Source organism: Acinonyx jubatus, chromosome C1 (genome assembly GCF_027475565.1).
Source record: "Acinonyx jubatus isolate Ajub_Pintada_27869175 chromosome C1, VMU_Ajub_asm_v1.0, whole genome shotgun sequence".
Classification (NCBI taxonomy): domain Eukaryota; kingdom Metazoa; phylum Chordata; class Mammalia; order Carnivora; family Felidae; genus Acinonyx; species Acinonyx jubatus.
This window is the reverse complement of record NC_069381.1, coordinates 97,718,298-97,738,731: the sequence shown is the minus strand read 5'-3', so window position 1 is coordinate 97,738,731 and position 20,434 is coordinate 97,718,298. Positions and strand designations below refer to the sequence as shown.

Genomic DNA, 20,434 nt, shown 5'->3' with positions numbered 1-20,434 from the left:
CCTCAGTGATGTCACCCCCATCAGTGCCAGGAGACATAAATTTCATTTCCCAGAAAATGCAGCAGACAGTAGCTTCTGGGCAAACAGTGACTCTGGCAATAAATATTGGCAGAGGAGAGAGACCTTTAATGGAAGAGCTTTGTGAACCTAGAGCAGCCAGGCTGTAAATCCCCAGACAGAGAGGGATTTAATATTTTAGATCAGAAGACAGATTCATCAGAGCAAACTAAATAATTCTATAGCCCGTCGGAGGCAATCGGCTATTAAAACGTAAGTTATTAAAAATAAAAACCACATCTCAGGTAAGAAATCGTGGAATGAGGCGGAAGCCCCCTCACCACAATGAAAACCACCTAGTCTGGGCTCACAATTGAGTGGCCAGGCAGAGGGGCGTGTCCTCCTCCAGGAAGAGCCCGCAGAGCCAAGCGGGAGATGGTGGGCGGAGCCTCCGCTGGGCTCAGGGGTAGGAAGAGGGGCTGACGGCAGAGCCCGGCAGTCAGATGGCACTGGATGCAACTTACCCTGGCAAAAACAAAGTGTGCAAGGAGGACAGCAAGAACTCACCTGGAAAACACACACAAAAAAAACACAAAAAGGACCCGTTGCAAGCTAACGCAGAAGTCAGAAAGCATCCGCCGGATATCACGTGTCAACAGAATAGGCAGGGCAACTGAGTGCTATGACATTTTAAGTAATATGATGTGAATTTCATCTCATTCTGTATTGCTCTGCAGTGAGGTTGCTTCACACACTGCCCGACTGCAGGAAGAAGACCAAGGCTTGTCTTCACCTTGCAAGATGTCTGCACATCTAAGGCTTTGGAACCCCTTGGCTCTTCCCAAAAGATGATGCCGACATCCAGGGGCAAAATCTTGCTCTGCTAGACCTGGGACGTCGCACACCACGCCACAACTGGTCAAGGCCAAAGGCAGACCTAAAGTGGGGAAGATGCACTAAGGCGATGGCACTTCCACACCTTTCCAGCCAGTTCTGTAGAACGCTTGCATCCAGTGGGGTGAGCAGTGCGTCACTGTTCTTGTCCCGTCAGATGAGGAAATGCAAGACATTCAGAGAGGTTAGGTGACCTGCTCAGGGTCGCTTAAGCTGGGGCTTCTTGCTCAAAGTCTGAAGCTTTTCTCACCTTGTTACAAAGCAGTGCCAAATTCCAACTCGGCATGAGAAACTTTCTCTGGGAATTCTATGTCTGCAACGAGAGATTCAAATGTGCACAGGCCAGTCTGGCGATTCCCTGGGGCTCCCCAGCAGGCCCTGACACTAATCCCATTCTACAATTGACCCCCATGAAGAAGCATCCTCTGGACAGAAGGAGTGTTCTCTGAGGCCCGGAGGCCATCTTTTCTAGACCTGGCGCTGGTCTGAGCAGGCAGAGGTGAAGGTGGGTGTTCAGCCTATGGCGCTGGTCCGGTAGGATGTTTGCCCTGTCTGCAGACCACTTGTTAACTTTCCTTGCTACCCGGTCTCTCTCCCACTAGTTACTGTCTCCCACCCTTGGCCTGTATGGGCTGGAGTGAAGGTAGTGGGGCAGAAAGATATATGAGGCTCAAGTCACTGACAGTCTATACATCTCACTCTTTTTTTTTTTAATTGTTTTTTAACGTTTATTTATTTTTGAGATAGAGAGACAGAGCATGAATGGGGGAGGGTCAGAGAGAGAGAGAGGGAGACACAGAATCGGAAACAGGCTCCAGGCTCTGAGCTGTCAGCACAGAGCCCGACACGGGGCTCGAACTCACAGACCGTGAGATCATGACCTGAGCCGAAGTCAGACGCTTAACCGACTGACCCACCCAGGCGCCCCTATACATCTCGCTCTTACTGGGAACCAGCAGTCCTAAAAATGTATCTGCAATCATCATGGCTGCCTGGAGACTGCCCCCTCTCACACCCTGGTGTCCAGAACAGTGGCCATGTGGGATAGATCTGTGTGTGTGTGTGTGTGTGTGTGTGTGTGTGCGCGTGGGTGCGCATGTGTGTGCCCACACATGCACCAGGGAGGAGTGGAGTGATCCAATTATTGAGCTATGCCCATATCAGTGGCTTTTAAGAGACTAAAAAGTATGGATGGAAGAGCTAGGCTTACTCCCCTTGGAAACAGGAAGTGAGCCTTTTTTGATATGTTAGACCAGGCGTCAGTAACGACAACCTGTGTGCCAAATCTGGCCTGTGACCTGTTTTGGTGCAGCCAAGAAGCGAAGAGCGTCTTCTACCTTTTTTAAGTGGTTGGAAAAAAATCAAAAGAATGTCTCATGGCAAGGGATAATCATACGAAGTTTCGAATGTCAACATCCATATGCTAAAGTTGCATCAGCACCTCACCTCACTCCTTTGTTTACATAATTATCTGTGGCTGTTTTCACAGTTGACATAGATCTGCAACAGAGACCATTTGCCTACCCCCGGTCTAGGCTTTCAGTTCAAAAAGCTTTCGAGGGGAACAGACTTGTGCCAAGCTCTGAGTTCATCTCTGAGGGGACACTCACTGTTCTTGTGAGGCCCCAGGACTAGTAGAAGGGCACTCGGGTGAAGCAGCTAGTCCTGTGTTCCTAGAGATGCCAGATCCAGTCCGGGACCCCGGGTTTGCAAAGAGATTCCAGTCTGAAGTAACGTGGCCTTTGCAAGGGGGCCTAGCCATTCACGATTCCACTGAGGGCACGGTTTTGTAGGAGAGTGAGCCGGGCCCTTGAGGCACACCCAGTGGTCCTTGCGAGTGCTCAGGGTATGGGCTGGCTCTCACATCCAGGTGCTGCCCTGCCCCAGCCTGTTCTGACCGGCTCTTTGCAAACAGGTGTGGGGAGACCTAGTCACGATAGGCTGACGTCCCTCGTGCCAGTTCTCCAGCAGGCCATGGGTCACCCACCCTCTGCATGTGGTTGTGTCCCCTGTTCCTTTAGTGGATTGTTTTATTGTTTTGCTATTGCTATTTTATTGTGGGTGCTGTATGCAATCCGATCTCTCCCTCTTCCTGCACTCCCTGCCTCACACAGGTGTGAAATGTCTCTTTCCCCAGGTAGACCGCCAAGTCTCTCTGATGCCACCTTTGGTCAGTGGCTCCTCACAGGCGCCCGAGCCAAAGCCAGCAACCTTCAGCACCAAGCACGAAGCAGTAACAAGAAAGCCGTGAATAATAAAATAGTGTTCAAGATGCCAGCAGCCTCCACGTCAACCTGTTTGGTGGAGAACTCGAGGACCCCTCCGCTAAGTGTGAGAGAGAAAGTCTACCCTTAAAAGTTATACAGGTCACGGGGTTCTGCTCCTTTCGATGCCCAGGGCACACACGGTGTTTGTCCAAATGGCATCCATGAGCTGAGCTCAAAGGTAATGGCCGATCCCAACTTGAGCTTTGAAAGTGAGCCTCAAAGGTAACTCGTCTTTCTGCTGAATTGCAAGGACATGTGGCAGTCAAGGGGAAGCCCCCACATGCACTGATTGCCAAGGAGAAGGAAGAAGAAGGGTAGGAAGTGAAAGGACCCCACTGGGACCTGAACTCGGGTCAGGGGTAACATGGAGGATGAGGAGGGAGTGCGCGCTTCCTCCAGGAAGGAAGGTTCTCGACAGGAGGGGAGGTTCCGCTTGTGTAGGAAGGGCGCACTCGGAATGAAACGGGTCATCCTGGGGGGAGACTTGAAATGGGCTATGGGATTTACAAACAGGTGAGAGATTTCATTGGGGTGAGGGGCGGCCGAGCTCTGGGCCATGGAATTTGCTCTCTGCGCCCAGTTTCCAGGCCTGTTTTGCCCAGCTGAGCTGCCCAGTGCCCGGGTGTGCTGGGCGGCGAGGGAGCCTCCGTCTGCGAGGTCCAAGGCCGGCTGGTGTCCTAGACAAAGCAAGGGTTCACACTAGGACAGGCTTGAGGTTGGAGCACTCTGGGGAGGCCCCAGACGCACTGGTGCCTTCCTTCACCGCCACTCTTGCCCACGTAGTAGAAAGTTGTATATGAGCAAAACGTGTGTGATTCGAACCAGGATACCAACGCACTAATGGGAACTACACTTGTGGGATGGTAGAAGCTGTTTTCAAAAGCATGGTCTTCCCTTACTCTTTATAAGGACATGGTTTCACAGGCAAGGATTGGGGGACGGAGCACGAGTCTGTTCTACCTTCCCCATCAGCAAGCCCAGAGATGGGGCAGCTCTGGGTTGGTCCAGTGGCCGAACGGCATCATCAGCCACCTGTCCCTTCACTTCCTCCTCTGCCTCCTCACCTCCTGGCCTCGTCCTCGGGCTGTTCTCCTCCGTCAGAAGACAGCCGCCACATCCTCGCACCACAAAAGCCAGAAGCAAAGAGAGATCACGTCTTCCCTGAGTTCATTCTTAAGACCGAGGGAAGCTTTGCTAGAAGCCTTTCCCGGCGGACTTTTCCTCCTGCCGTGTTAGCTGGAACGGGATGCTCTGTCCAGCCCCGGTGGGATCGCTGGAAGGGGGATGGCATTATCAGGATGCGCTTGGATGAATCGCACTGACTGACATCACTCAAGATCCACGACCACTGACCTCAAGGAGGCCCTTCCGGCTGCCTGGCAACACACGATGTATTTATTCCTACGGCAGCACTTCTCGGACGTGAGTGTGCATCAGAGCCCCCTGGGGGCTTGCCAGAGCACAGAAGGCCGGACTTGGCGCCACGGGAGGGCTGGAGTGGGCCTGAGAATGTGCATTTCTGATGAATTCTCAGCTGACCCTCGTGCTGTGGGTCCCGCCCGGCACCACACTTTGGGAACCACTGCTCTAGATCGCTGGCAGGCAGTCTTACTGTCCTAGACAACACCATTGGCCTCCTCTTCCTCCTCAAACGTCTTAGCGCTCCCCCCTACGTGCCCCTTAATCTCGGCTGACACCCTGTGGCCTACTTCACTGAGAACAGAAGACTACCCGCTCCCACCATCACGATTAATGTACACTGTGGTTTCCCTTCTGCTGCTACGGGTGAACTGCCTTGCTCTGATTTAAGGCCCGTCCTACATCTGTGTGCTTGACCTTATCCCCTCTCTCCCGGCCGGGCTCATCCCTCCAAAAGCTGTTCCCCTCCCCAGCAAACCGCTCTGCTATATTTCCATCCTCAAACCAAACAACAACAACAACAAAACAACAAAACCCCCAAACACCCCCTTGACCCCAATCCCTCCTCAGCCATTAACTCAGTTGTGTTTCCCTTTACCGTGGAACTCTTGACATCTCTGTACTCGCCCCCGCCCCCCTCGCTTCCACTCTTTCCTTCCCTCTTGAATCCCATCCAGTCCAACTTCGGTTCCCACCTCTCTATTGCAACTGCTGCTGTCAAGGTTAGCCCTGACTTCCCGGTTCCCGATTCCCGGAGTGATGTCTGTCCCCATGTTACTCGGCTCGTCAGCAGCATCTGACACAGCCTGTCACTTCGCCCTCGGAACACCCTCTGTTGGCTTCTGGCCCCTGATCTCTCTTGGTTCCCCTCCCTCCTCTCTGGCTGTTCCTTATCAGTCTTTTTTGCAGAGCGTTCTTCATTTCACTGGCCTCTACCGGGTGGAGAATCCCGGATAGAGTTCGGGCCAACATGCACACTCTCGCTTCTGCAGTTTCAGCTACCGTCAGGATTTGAAATGCCACCTACAAGCTGTGACTCCCAAATTTATATCTCCAGCCTGGATCTCTCCACCAAGTTCCAGACGCATGCATCCCGTGGCATGCATCTCCAGATATATTAACGGGCACAGCAAAATTAACATCTCCCAGACTGGGCTCCTGCTTCTTCCCCGGCAACACAGCACACACATCCACGAGGCTTCTCCTTCCTGCTCACAGCACATGGAGCCTTCGTTCTCCAGCTCCTCACGCCAAAAGCTGGGAGACATCCTTGCTTCTATTCTTTCCTCTCCCACCCTGCAAGCAAACCATCAGCGAATATCGGGGGGTCTACTTCAAAATGTACCCGGGATCTGACCCCTGATCACACAGCTTGTGTTGCCCTGGCCTCTGGTCCAAGCCACTCTCATTTCCTGCCTCACTGTTACAAAAGCATCTTGACTAATCTTGCTTCTTCCCTGGCCTCCTCCCCCCTCCCACCCCTCTATCTATTTTCCACAGAGCCAGCCAGAGTGATGCCATTAAAATGTAAATCAGATTATGTCATTCTTCAGCTCAAAATCTCACTTTGAGCAAAAGCTGAAATCCTTACGAAGGCCTGCCAGGGACCTGGCCCTGGATACTTCTCTGATGTCACCCCCCACTCCCCACTTCTCTGCAGGTACTCTGGCCTCCTTGTGGTTCCCTGAACACATCAAGTACACACTCACTTTCACACTTGGTGCGACTCTGCCCCGGGTATCCCTCCTGCAGAAATCTCTGGGTCTAGCTGCTTCCGCGTTCTGCTCCGATGTCTCCAGCTTTCCCTGACATCCCTAACTGAAATAGGATCGAATCCCTATCCTCACCTTCCACCCCAACACTTTCTCCTTAATTTCCCGGTAGCACATATTGCCTCCTCACATACTAGATACGTATTTGTTTATCATCTATCTGCCCCCCTCCCTACCACTCCTGGAATGTATGCAGCATGAGGGCAGGGAGTTTGAGCCTTTAACAGGCCCTTAGTAAAATCTGATGAATTAATAATGGAAAGGGGAGATCCCACAGTAAACCAACACATAACTAAGTTATACTTTGGACCCCTCTGAGTTAGATCAGTGGTAGTCAGTCCCACAGAGCCCTGTCAACTCTGTATTTCCAAACTGAGATTCTGGATCTACAAGGGCAAGAAACAGATGCTGGGGGGTGGTATACCTCTGTGGGTACTGCCATCCAGAAAGACCCAGCCAGCCAGCCAGCCAGCCAGCCAGCCAGCCAGCTTCCTTCAAAGCTCCAGCTCCAATTTTCTGAGTCCTGGGCCCTTGTGGCAGAGTCTTTTTGCAATGCACATAATTCCTCCCTGATGAAGCAAGTTCACAACCCCTCATTTTTTCTACATTCTTTTCCTCAAAGCTGCCCACCCCTGTATGCACAGCAAAGAAACCTTCCCAGCAGAGTTCACCCTCTCCTTTCCTGCCATGAGATAACACCCAGTTAAAAGAACTTGATCAGCCAAACTAGAATCCTTTTGGTAACTGTGTCTAGCTATAGGATAACCACCTGTACCTTGACAAGAAAACTGATCATTCTGGCGGGAGACCTCATTCTTGTATCGGCGTTAATGTGACTTTTCTTCTTTCCGGTGAGCCCAAACTTTTCTCTCCTCCCCAGACGATGGTGTTCTTTTGTGAAAAATAGAAAAATGCGAGAAAATAAAAAATAAATGTATAAATAGATAAATCGTACGATAAGAAAACAAAATAGAATAGAAAAACACAACATTCTGTGCAGACAGCAAGAATCCCCATGAGGAACTGTCTTGCTTGGAGCCTTGCCAGTGTGGCATTTAATACACGCCTGCACCACTAAGTAGACCTGCAGCGACTTCCCCGGGTGATTTTTTTTTTCTTTGCCACGAGAGACCCCACTTCACGTTTTGGAACAATCCTACAGATCGTGAGACTGGCAAAAGGTGACAGAGGGGCCCAACTGGAAATGAGACACAGCAGCAGCCTGAACCCTGCTTCGCCTCCACTGAGTAGGATTAAATTGAACTAATTGGACAAAGACGTAAGGCAAGACATCTGGATCTCCGGAAGGGGTTAGGAAGACTTTCGTTATCTTGCCCATGGTAATGCATCGGCATAGCTGGTTTAGAGCAAGTCACCTGAAGAGGAGGTGAATTCCAAACGCGATGGGAGAAATGGATTTTGCTGAATGAATCCTCCTCACTCTCCACACAGTGAAGAGGAAGAAAAACCCTTTAGGCAAGAAACTATGAGGCAGTTGGGAGCATTTAGTGTTGATTGGGTATCAGAGCACTGTGAAAGAGGTAATCAATACCTGAATTCCAAATAGCAACTTCATCCCGTCTGGAACTAGGCCAAATGCTGTGCAAATGGCCTGGGGCCACCCACTGGTAGGAGTGAAGGAAAGAGATTTAAAGTAGTGGGTACTCCTGACAGTTAAGCGATTAAGTTTCCCTTTATTTGTGCTTGAGTTGGCTATGTCAACATTTTTTAACAGATGCAGAACCAGCCAAAGGTCAAAATGCTTAATAAACTGCAAAAGTCTACAAAAAACCAAAAACACGTACATACAAAACCTGTTGGATTTTGTTTTCTAGCTACTATTTTCCAATTCATGGTTTATGTATTAAAAAGCTTAGGTGACTCCTGTGCTACCAATGTGTCACTGGCCCATCTCAGGTAAGTCATTATAGCTTCTATACCTGAAGACCTCTGCTCATCTTGTGATCCTATCAAGATTCAGGTGTCCCTGAGGAATCAACACTCAGAACTCAGCTCAAGAGGAGAGCTTGTCAAACTCCTGTGCCTTCAAATCAGCTGGGCAATCTTGTTAAAAGATTCTGACTGCTTGGGTCTGGCATGTGGTTTGAGAGTCTACATTTTCTAACAGGCTCCCAGGCAAATGTCAAGGCCGGTCCAGGGATGGACCACACTTGGAACAGCAGGGCTTTGGGCTACACAGTCTGTGACCTGAGTTCTGTTTTCAATGATAGAATTTCTGAGGACGTGGCTTCAAAAGGTAACTGGTTAGACCAGTTGTCAGGAGCAGTGGTTCTCAGAGTGTGATCCAGGGACTAGTGACATGGGCATCACACATGTTAGAGATGCTAATTTTCTGGTTTCTAAACCAGAAACTCTGGGGGGTGGGAACCAGTAATCTATGTTTTAAAGAAAATTTGTTTTAATGTTTATTCATTTTTGAGAGACAGAGCGCCAGCAGGGGTGGGCAGAGAGAGAGGGAGACACAGAATCCGAAGCAGGCTCCAGGCTCTGAGCTGTCAGCACAGAGCCCGATGCGGGGCTCAAACTCACGAACCGCGAGATCATGACCTGAGCCCAAGTCAGAGGCTTAACTGACTAAGCCACCCAGGCGCCCCAATGTTTTGATAAGCCCTCCATGTGATTCTGGAGGAACGGCGCTCCAGAACATTAAAATCACCTGGGGAGGGGCGCCTGGGTGACTCAGTGGGTTAAGTGTCTCACTCTTGATCTTGGCTCAGGTCATGATCTCATAGTTCTTGAGATCGAGCCCTGCATGGGGACTGTTTAGAACTCTCTCTCTCCTCTCTCTCTCTGCCCCTCCCCCCCGTGGTCTCTCTCTCAACACAAATACATAAACATTTTTTTAAAAAATAAATGAAATCACCTGGGGAGTTAAAGAAAATCAAGACCTGGGTCCCATCCCAGAGAATCTAACTTTTTCATTCTGGGGTGGGACTCAGGCATCGGGATATTCCAAAGGCATCCACGGAGATCACTGTCAAGAATAGTTGGCCTAGAACAGAAAACAAATCCTGCTGCAGTAGGAGACTTAGCTGGAAAGCATCTGACTGAACGACTACAGACTGGTCGCAGGCTGGATGTCTGTCTGCACAGTATGCACTCCAGCTCTCCAGGGTGACTGTGTCCGAGTGGGGATAATGCAAAATCACTTCCTCACTGCTCACCCTGCCATCCACCCTCATCCCTGGCTATTGTCTCCTTTTGCTCGTGATGTGTCTGGCTGGAACCCACCCCCTTCCCCCCCCCCCCCCCCCACTGCTGTGCTGTCACCAGTTGAAAGTTTCACCCATCGTTAAAAGCCAGTATCAATCCAGATCTTCAGAAATCCCTTCCTGAACGCTCTTGCCAGATGAGATTTACCCATCTGTAGATGTTCACCGCATGCTGCCTGCAAGTCTTATTTTCTTTTTCTTTTTTTAATGCTTATTTATTTTTGAGAGAGAGACAGAGCATGGTAGGGGAGGGGCCGAGAGAGAGAGAGACACAGAATCCAAAGCAGGCTCCAGGCTCCGAGCCGATGGCACAGAGCTTGAACTCACGAACCGTGAGATCATGACCCGAGCCGAAGTTGGGCGCTTAACCAACTGAGCCACCCAGGCGCCCAAGTCTTATTTTCTTATACTACCTACATTTCTTGACTCTTGCCCTCTGCCGAATTGTAAATTCTTGGACACCCAGGATGGCATAGCCCTCAACTTTGCACCTCTTCTGTCAGTGTAAGTGCTTCACTGTGAACCTAGTAGGCACCCAGTAAACACCTCCTTGAATCTGGGATCAGAGCTCCTGGGTTTGAGGCTTGCCTTTGCAATTAGGGCTTGTGATCCAGGTTGTTGGATATCTCCTAGCCTCACTTATCTGCAAAATTAGGATGTTGAACTAGATGATCTTTTAGGGTATCTTTCAAATCTCAGATTTGATGGTTCCGTGTAGTCTATGCTGATTCCTGGAAAAAGAAGTCTGATACTGGCTGCTGTTGGCCGCTGGGTCAGAGATGGACACAGACAGATGGGGTCTCTTTCCTCTTCTTGTGTTTCTGGGCTGCGCTGTGACTTGACTGCACCCGAGGGGGCACTGTGGCAGTTCTGGGCACAGAGAATGGGTGTGTCAGGCAGGGCTGGAGTGAGGTAGGGGGAAAGAAGGTGAGGAAGAAATTTGGAACGTTGGGACCCCAAAGGAGGGCCTTCAATCTTGGCTTTACAAACATCTGATGTCAGACACCTGAACTGTTCTGTTGGAACACTGGCCATCTTCCCGGAGAGACCATATGGAGAGGCCTTGGGTCTACGTGGAGAGAGACGTGCCCCGCAAATCCAGCCTTAAAGCCACCCCTGCCAAGGTGCCAAGTATGCAAGTAAAATTGTTTTGGACCCTCTGCATCAGCCACCACTAGCCACAAGCCACTGCGTGATCCCAAACCATCTGGAGCAGGAGAATCACCCAGCTGAGCCCTGCCTCATTCCTGATCTACAAAGTCACAACACATAATGAAACGGTTGCTGTTTAGGTCACCAAGTTTAGAGGAGCCTGATTAGGCAGCAATAGATAACCAGAACATAGCATTACTCTAGGTGACATTCTATGCGCTTTAGCAAGCAAATACTCGACAAATATCGGAGAAAATACACATACATACATACATACATACATACATACATACATCACATGGGCTTGGAAGAGTGCAAGCCATTTTGTGCTATTCCCACTGACTGATTCCGTGAGGCAGTTAAATGGGCTGTGGATACATTTCGAGAGCAAAATGCACAACCGCCGACAACAAGGGCCTCCCTGACAGCTGTGTGCTCATGATGCGGCACCAGGTGCGATGTTGGGACTTGTTAGTCACAGAAGGAGCCAGGGAATTGCACAGAGAAGGTGGAGCCCTTACAACAAAGAGGGCTTTGTCTGCTCCTGAACACAGTGTGGCCATCTCCTGGAGGGGGGCGGCGGCGGGGGGGGGGGGGGGTGCGGATGTTCAGTGTAGGGAGAGATCTGCAACTTGAAAAGGGGGATATTACTTTCTCCTCTCCCCGACTAATGTAAACCTCCCCCGAGATCTTTTGTGCAGTTATAATAGGGACACCTTCAGAATCACAGCCTCTTTTTCTGAACGTGTTTCTTATGTAAATGCTGCATCAGAGAAATTTCCCTCTGCTTTACACTTGAATTCTGCTTTTAAAACCTGCAAAAAAGAAACACAGAGAAAGACACCTTGAAAATACTTTGGGTTTCATCTCTTTTCCATTTTTACCTCAAGCTCCCACAGTTTTTTTTTTTCTTCTTCTTAATCCTTGTTCTTCAAGTCAAGCATATTTTAAAAGCATCCTCTGTTGAACTGGGTAAAGCAAAAAAAAAACAAACAAACAAAAAAAACGGATGATACCGGTACATTTAGGCTGCCTGAATATACCAGAAATACAAGGCACTTGATAGTGATCTAATAATCCTTAGAATGTCACAGTGAAGTCACAGTGAAGAGCAGGGGAGTCAAGGGACGTTTAAAGAGGTGGCATCGGAGGCCTCGGTGCACCCCTCCCCCAAGCCACAGAGCTTCTGGAGGCAGCACTAGGGAGAGGGGAAAAAAAGCCCAGAATCCGTAGGTATCTCTTAGGAAGGTTTTCTTTTGTTCCCTGTCTCCCTTCCACTTCCCCACCACCTATCCCTAGGGAGGACCCACCACCTGTGTAGTGGTTTTGACTCGCCCACAGCGCCCCCATAGGGCAACTCTCAGACTGTCATACACCGCCTTACTGTACTGATTCCTTCACACCTATTCACCTGCTTGGGAACAGCAGCGATGATTCCGTGTCCGTATCCCTGCACACAGCAAAATAATAACAACGCACTTAATGGATGAATGGGTTTGGATTCCAAGTCAACTTACTAGCACCACTTTCTTGGGCAAGTTCTTTCCTCGTGAAGACCCAGGTTTCCTTCTCTGTGAGATGGGGAGACTAACAACCACCTCCCTGGTCGTTGTGAGGAATCAAGGGGGTAACACTTGTGACGGGCACGGCAGCACAGTGGAGGCACGCAGTAGGTCCATAGGTCAGATTCAGTGACTCTCTCCCAGACCCGCCGACAGATGGAAGGAGCCTAGCCTCTGTGCGGCAGGGGCGCCGGGAGGGTTTGCTGCCCCCACGGGACCGCTCCGCATTCCTGGCTGTCCCTTAAACCCATTCCCTCAGGGACCTGTCCTGTAACCTGAGGCTCAGATGCTGCTTACAAGGCAGATCTCAGGGAGGGAGGAGAAGGGAAGAGCTTCGGGCTGGTAATCGGTCACTGAAACCTCAGTGTGAACTAGTCCCCCATCATCCTTCCAATGGAGGAGTGAGGTAGACAGGACAGTGAGGCAGGGGTGGGGATGGAATACGGAGAGGGTGAGGAGGGCGTTGGGAATGTTGGGGCGCAGAAGAATCCGGAGCGGCTGCCTGGTACACGGGGAAACATTGCCGAAGTCAGAGAGATATCAGGGTTCAAGTCTGGGCTTTTCCAGCTGCTGGAAGTGTGGCTGGAGGCAAGGTACTTAAGCTGTTTGTAGTTTTCTGATCTGTAAAATGGGGCGGATACTAGCTAATTTGGGGGTACGTCTGAGGGTAGAGGGAGGCAACCTGGAAAGGGCTTAGTCGGTGGTGATCGGGAGGCGCGCTGGGCGCCGAGGACTGGGCCCTGCAGGCTGGATTCACCACCGAGCAGCAGGAGGTGGCCACTCTAGATTGCGGTTACCGCTTCCCTTCTCTCGGCTGGATCTCCCGGGCTCTGCTCTTTGTCTGGGGCCAGCTGTGCCCACAGTGACAGCCACCTACATTCCTTCGTTGTGAGAGAATGCACCTTCTCCCACCTCCCACCCCGAACGGGGAGCACAGGCGAGCCTACGATACTCTTTCCTTCCAGCTCCAGGAAGGAAAGGGTGAAACATTCCACGGTCCCCTAGAACGCTGGGAGAAAACACCGGTAGGTGGGAGGCACTTCAGCGGCGGCGGCGTGGGGGGCGCCGCGGGCGGGGGCTGCGGCGCGGGTGCGAGCGGGGCGCGCGTCCCCTGCCCCCGGGGCGTCGTTAAAACCCCGCTGGCTCCTTCCCCCTCCCTCGGTCCCCGGCGCAGTCCTCCGGCCACACCGGTTTTCTCTTCCCACCCCAGCCCCTCCCACCGCTCCTGTGCCCAGTCTCTGCGTGCGCGAGCCGGGGACCGCGGCCCCCGCCGCTGGTGGGGGACAGGGGGAGCGCGGGGGCGAGGGCGGCAGTGCGGGCGAGGCCTCTGCCATCCCTCTCCTCGCCCCACCCCTGGCTCCTCCTCCTCTTCCTTTCTCCCCCCCCCCCCCCACCCCCAATTACACCCTTTCTCCCGGTGCGCTACCTCCTTCTCTCCCCAGCTCCTACAGCCTCCCGGTCTGGACCGCCCCAGGGGGAAGGCCAGTGCCGTGGACCCCGATCCCAGCACCCCGCTGACCTGTTCTCGCTTTGCAGTGAGAAGGAGCTCTAAAGACCACTCTGCCGCAGGCCCCGACCGACAGGTCCCAGTCGGCCCGCGCCTGCTGCTGAGATCCGCAGCCTGCGCCCCTCTCCCGGGCACTCCACGCCCCAGGCACTGCCCTGTGTGCCCCGTCTAGGGTGGCCCCCAGGCCCGGTAAACTAGACAGGCTCGCAGTCCCCACCTCTGAGAGCCACATGTTGGGGAAAAAGGGAACAGTAACAAAGCGAAGTCGCCGTCCCCGCCTGCCCCTGGGTACAGACACTCCGCGGAGCTCACGTTGTTCCCTGGGCCCTGGAGCGGGCAGCGGGGGAGGGGGTGGCTGGAGTGTCGGGGTACTGCACCGCGATGGATGGAACTGGAAGGGAGCCTCTCACACTACGACTGCGGGTCCTTCTGGCGAGGCCGGGCCCCAGAGCAGAGTGGGGCCTCATCCAAATTCAACCTGGCACTCTGGAAGCCTTTGACATTTCCTCTGCGGGAAGAGGCTCCACCATAGGTCACATTGCTCTAGGAATGGGGGGAAAAAAATCGTGATCTGAACTGCGGTGGAGTGTTTACCCAAAATCTTATTAAGGTTTATTTTTAGAGCCTATGTCGGCTGGCCTTATCACCAGAGACAAATTCTAGAGGGGTCTCTCTGTTCTCCTGACCTTTAAGAAAAGACTTCAAAGATGAGAGACAAGCAGGGAGAGGCAGGCTCTGTCCTGGGCCGGGTCCACCACGCAGCCGGTAATGCCTGGCCGGTGGGAATCCTTTCCAAAGGGTGAAAGGCATGGTCCAGCCCTTCTTCCAAGCCTAGACACCACAAAAGACAAGTCTCCCTACCCACTCCCATCCCATTCCGGCACTGTCCTGCCTCCAGCCGACCTTGGGAAAAGGCCAGACTGACCTTGGGGGTCGTCTCACAATAACAATTACTAGGTGCCATTACTGTCCACAGGCTTCCCCTACAGTAGCTCTTTTAATTCTCGCCTTAGTTCGGTCATTATCCCCATTTTACAGATTGAAAAAGGAAGGCACAGGTGTTGAAGCAATTCCCCGGAGGTCACAGAGCTTTCGGATTGTTCTCTTCAGCACAACAGAGTTCTGGCCTGGAGGCACCCTGCCCCAGCCCTCAGGGGCCAGAGAGCAGTCTGGAAGATGGCCACACCCTGGCAGATCTGGCCACAGGCCCCGAGGCAGGGCCTCAGGCGGTATGGATTGCTGCAGCAGAGGCAGGGACTTGGCAAGGCAATGTTGGAGCCTTGCCCAAAGCTGCCTCTCCCTGCCAGGCTGCAGAACCCATCTCCCACGTCTGCGTCCTGAAGGGCCACCGCTTTCCTAGGACCCCACCAGCAGCTGGGTGTCTCCCTCTCCGTCAGACTCCAAGGAGTCACGGTTTTAACGGCCCCCAGTTCGCCCAGCTTTGCGGAGGGGGTGGGGGAGGATGTGGGGGGAAGGGCTGAGTGAAATCCCCAGAGACCTAGAGGGGTGGCTGGAGAGTGGCTCAGAGAGTGACTTGACTCCCCACTGTGAACCAATCAGAACGACTGGGGTGGGGAGGGCCCTCCCCCAGGAGTTGTGCCCCCCTGGGATTGGGGGGAGGAGAGGCTTGATTCAAAAGGAGATGGGGGGGGGGGTGGGATGCTGAAATTCATAGAGGGAGGGACTCAGTCCTGCCCTGGCTCTGGGGACTCCTTGGGCACCGTCCTTTGGCTCAAAAACTGCCCCATACCACATGTTTGCCAGCTCCCTCTGATGTGGCCAGGGGAGGAGGGGGGCGGGGAGGACAGGCCACATGGCTGGAGCAGAGCAGGGGAGAAGAGCAAAAATCCGTGGGGGTGCCAGGAAAGCTGGAGGGGCTGTCTCCTTTCCTGCAGGAAGGAAATCAAGGCCACAAAGAACTCAACTGCCTCCTGGTGCAAGGCGGGGGCCGGACCACCTGGGAACATTGCCTTAGTGCAGCAAGGGAGGAGGGCCAAGGCGGCTACAAGCCACAGCTGTGTTGAGAGCCACCAGGAGAGTGTGCCCCACCCGCCCCCCACATGTGGCTATACAGCTATGTCCCTCCAGCCTTTCAGTTTTTCATGCCAACTTTAACACACTTTGTGTCCACATTGGAACATACCCATATTTGGACATAAGCCCCCACACGCATCCATACTGGTGGGCAAAATAAAACACAAGTGTAGCCATTAGTGAAGATCACGGTCGTGAGATACACATTTGCCCTTTGACACGGAGACAGGCTCAGCCCCAGAGATATACCCGGACAGACTCCAAGACATGTCAACTGGGCGTTCCTAGGGAGGGTCACTATGGCCCACTGCTGGCTACGCCCAGACAGCTGGCCCCAGAGCCCAGTATCTGGCACCTCCATGGCCACAGCTCAGTTGTTCAAACTAAGGCCGGTCTGGGAAGCTCTGAGAATCCGAGGAATTGCTCTGGAGATACTGGGCTTCCTAGAGAGGTTTCAGACACTCAGACTGTGGGGTCACCTGAGAAGCTCTGGGAGCGTCCTAGAGGGAAAGGAAAGTTTTATCTAACTTTGGCCTAAAACTTCCACGAGGTCAGTGCTGATCAACAATTGCTCCTCGGCCCCACGGCGTCCCCTGGCTTGGATGCCAAGGATCACGGTGCCCCCAGTTTGCTCCGTGTGTAGATAGATCCACACAGGAAAAGCACAGACCTGGAGGCTGGATAGTGCGGGTTAATAGCCCAAATTATGGAGTCAGATGGCTGGGTCTGAATCTGTGCTCTGCCACTTACTGTGTGACCCTGGGCAAGTTACTTAACCTCTCCAGGCTAAGCTTCCTCAATTGTGAAATGAGAGCAATGATAATCCTTACACCCTAGGACTATTTTAAGAATTAAATGGACACAGTTGAGCGAAGTGCTTAAACAGTACAAAGCAAGTTCTAAGAACCTGGGTAGTCCGGTGAGAGGGTCTGGGGCCCAAGGGGCAGGCAATGGGGTGTCTGGGGAGTGGAGGGTGGCCCGGAGAGAGGCAAATGGTCAGGAAATGACCACAGACCCGAGTCTCTGTGTGTCAGCTTGAGTATTCTGGAGGGAAAATAAATCAGAGCGTATTTCCTCAGGGAGCATGGTGTGCTCAGCCAGAAAGCCGCAGAACAGAGGAACATTCTCTCATTACGGTATAATAATATCCAAGATAATGTTCTCCTTTCACAGGAGCCCAGAGCACTTAGAGATTGCATTGTCAGAGTCCCACTTGCATGGGCCCTGGGCTGGGTGGCTGAGACTGCCAGTGCCGGTCCGCTGCTGTAGTGGGGATGACAGAACCTGGGCCACAGGCACTGTGGGCCCAGCCGCACTCAGCAGAAGGACTGTAGCCTCCGTGCTCCCGCAGCAGGTCCGCTGGCACATGGCCGACCCGTGGAGAGACGACTGCCCTTGGAGGTCCTCACCAGCTTAGAAAAGCACAGAGGCCTTGGAGGGGCTTTCCAGAAGCAGGGGATCTCTCCATGCTCACTGCACTGCCAACAGGAGAAATGGGGGACAGGGGGTCTAGCCCTGAAAGTTGGCACCTACTTCCCGGCAGCCTTTGCAGGCTATGTCTGTGTCTAAGGTCCCCTGAGCCGGGGCAAAGCAGACAGAAGGAGACCCCACAAGAGAGGGCAGGAAATGACTTCTCTTCTGTCCAGTGCAAGCCCTCCCTAGGCTGTGGACTCTGTTTGGGTGAAGAAACCCAGGTGGGCACAACTCACGGGTGACAGCCCTCTGCCTCTTTGGTTGTTGTGCTCCAGGCTGGACCACACATGCAGGGAGAGGCGTTCTTTTTGTGAGGAGACACAGACCCACTGAAGGATTGCATGAGCCCAAAGAAATTTCAGAGACCTAATGACTTGAGAGGGTCACTGAAGCAAAGAAAAGTTGCCAAAGATCGGTGTGAGTTGGGTCCAGGGAAGGCTCACTACTTTTCTCCTCTTTTTTTTTTTTTTTTTTACGTTTATTTTTGAGAGACAGAGAGTGAGTGGGTGGTGAGGGACAGACAGAGGGAGAAATCTGAAGCAGGCTCCAGGCTCTGAGCTGTCAGCACAGAGCCCGATACGGAGCTCGAGCCCAGCAACCGCGAGATCATGACCTGAGCTGAAGTTGGACGCTCAACTGACCGAGCCAACCAGGCGCCCCTACTTTTCTCCACTCTTAAGCCAGGTTTGATGTTTCCCTTTTAGGAGAAAGACGGAAGCATGTGATTCCTGAATTAAGAAGTTCTTCACGCCCCTATTCCAGACCTCCTGCCTGCCTGGGCTCCCATGCAAGCCCTCGTGCTCAATGACTCCCTACATGCCTTCGGCGAAGAGTGGCATAGACCCATTTCCACAAGTCATGGCATAGACCCATTTCCCCCACACTGGCAACTGGCACCAGGGAACCTCATCATCTTAGCACCTTTTGCCTGGATTTCTGCAAGGTCTAGGTCTCGTATGGAAGTCATGAGACAAGACCATTGTACTCCTAGCGCTTAAGGTAGAGACAGACACGCAGCGGGTGCTCACGGCTTCTCAACTGCCTCCCTATTGCCAATGGCCAACCAGCGACGGCCCGACAGCAAAGATTTTACCACCGTTGGCCAAGTATGAATTGTGAACCAGCATGGTTCTGCGTGCTTTGTGTGCGCTGTGTCGTTCGGTGTTGTCACGACCGTCCGGGACAGGTCCTCTCCTTAACCGCGGGTTACGGATGAAGAGCCTGAGGCACAGAAAGGTTAAACGCTTTGCTTAAGGCCGCACAGCTACTAAGCGATGGGGCCAGCATTTGAACCTGGGTAAAGTCCAAGCATCTAGCTGTGAGACACAAGGTCCTTTGGCACGGCACTCAGCCCTCTCCAGCTCCAGCTCCTGAGGTGCCCTACCTTGGGTCCCGCTAACAGCCTGTGTGCCCCGTCTCCCTGTCTCTGTCTCTGTCTCTCTGCCGAGGCTGTTGTTTCTACCTCACCGTCCCCCCGACCCCCTCCATCTCGCCACACCACACCCTTCTCCTGGCTAATACCTACTTCTCTTTCCAGATTAATTTTACCGGCCACCTCTCCTTGGCAGGCTCCCCTTGTCTGCACTCCCCAAGTCCCCAAGGCTGAGCTGGGCGTCCCTCTTTTATGCCTCCATAGCAACATGTGAACACGCGTAGGGCCCCATCACTGCACAATGGCGCTTGCTGTTCCGGTGGTTTGTTTTCTCCCACACGTGACTGTCGTTCCCTCGGGACAACAAGGATGTCTTCTCCATCATGGTATCACCAGCACCTGCACCTGCACCAGCACCTGCAGACTTGGCAGGAGCACCTGCCGAGTCTATGACTTCCCCTCCTCCTCCTCCCCCCAACCCTTTGAAAACACGAGAGCCATCCTTAGCTCGAGGGTCACACACAAGCAGGCCGTGTGCCGCGTTGTACCTGCAGTTCACGGTTTGCCGGCTCCACTGTCGTTGGGCAACGCGCTTCCAAACACAAAGGTTACTAGTCAGACTGATTCGGTGATTTTTCACGTGAGAGCCATACTGGCATTTCAGACCAGGGGGCAGGGGGTGGGTGGATGTTTTTGGTGGTCACAGGGACTGGGGGTAGCACGTTAGCATCGATCGGGGCCCAGAAGCTGGGATGCTGGGCATCTGGAGGTGCTCAAGGCGGTCCCACTGGGCCATCCCCTGAGGAGCACGGGCCAGCCGTTGGACGCTTCTCTCTCACTGCTCTCCGGTAGCAGTGAAACCGCCTCGGGGATTCACTGACGGAAAAGACATTAGAGAAGCAAATCCATCTCAGAGCCAATTATTTAGGCAGTAGAGACAGGAGAAATGAGAATGTAAGCCTCGAGGCAAGGACTCTCTCAGGTTCTTCGTGGGATTCCTGGCACAGTGCACAACACACACAGGCCTCCGTGTCTGTGAATGTTTCACCCGAGGAGCCTGAATGGAAGCAGGGATCACTTAAAATGGGTCAGAATCTGGCCTGAGCAGGCCAGATCCATCTGGAAGCCTGTCCCCGGCTGAGTGTGCGGGGGCATAAGGCTGTGTGCTGGCAGGCTTCACTGAAAAGGTACCACCAAGTCACAGGCACCATGCAGTGGGGAGGCTTGGTTAGCGGTCAAGCCAGTAAGCCCAGGACAGGCCGCAGAGCTGCCCACACGACTCCCTCTCTCTCTCCCTTCGTCTCCATTAGATAGCCTGAGTTTATGCCCACATTGCTATTTAAATAACCGGTAAAAATCTCACATTCTCTCATCATGAAAGCTAATCAAATATCAGCCTAAAACCATTACTCAGATGCTTGTGGGCGCCTTAGGGAAATGTACCAGTAAGTACAAAAGGGTTCAATCTGCCTTCTAAATAGCTTTGACCCCAGTCTCCTACAGCATAGAGACCTTAGTTAGAAGTGGACACAGACAGGGGCGCCTGGGTGGCTCAGTCGGTTAAGCGTCCGACTTCAGCTCAGGTCATGATCTCGCGGTCCGTGAGTTTGAGCCCCGCGTCGGGCTCTGTGCTGACCGCTCAGAGCCTGGAGCCTGTTTCGGATTCTGTGTCTCCCTCTCTCTCCGACCCTCCCCCATTCATGCTCTGTCTCTCTCTGTCTCAAAAATAAATAAACGTTAAAAAAAAAAAAA

The 20,434-nt window shown here is 52.8% G+C and overlaps 1 long non-coding RNA gene across 2 annotated transcripts; it reads left to right on the top strand.

Moving 5' to 3' along the window:
* Nucleotides 1-11,757: 11,757 nt before the first annotated feature.
* Nucleotides 11,758-20,434, top strand: LOC113599620 (uncharacterized). Of its 2 annotated transcripts, none has more exons than XR_008295175.1 (5): nucleotides 11,758-11,963; nucleotides 13,262-13,321; nucleotides 13,748-15,032; nucleotides 17,586-17,725; nucleotides 18,015-20,434. It is a non-coding gene; the product is annotated as an uncharacterized LOC113599620 (long non-coding RNA). The 2 variants fall into 2 exon arrangements; XR_003420537.2 differs by lacking the exon at nucleotides 11,758-11,963 and adding an exon at nucleotides 11,970-12,889.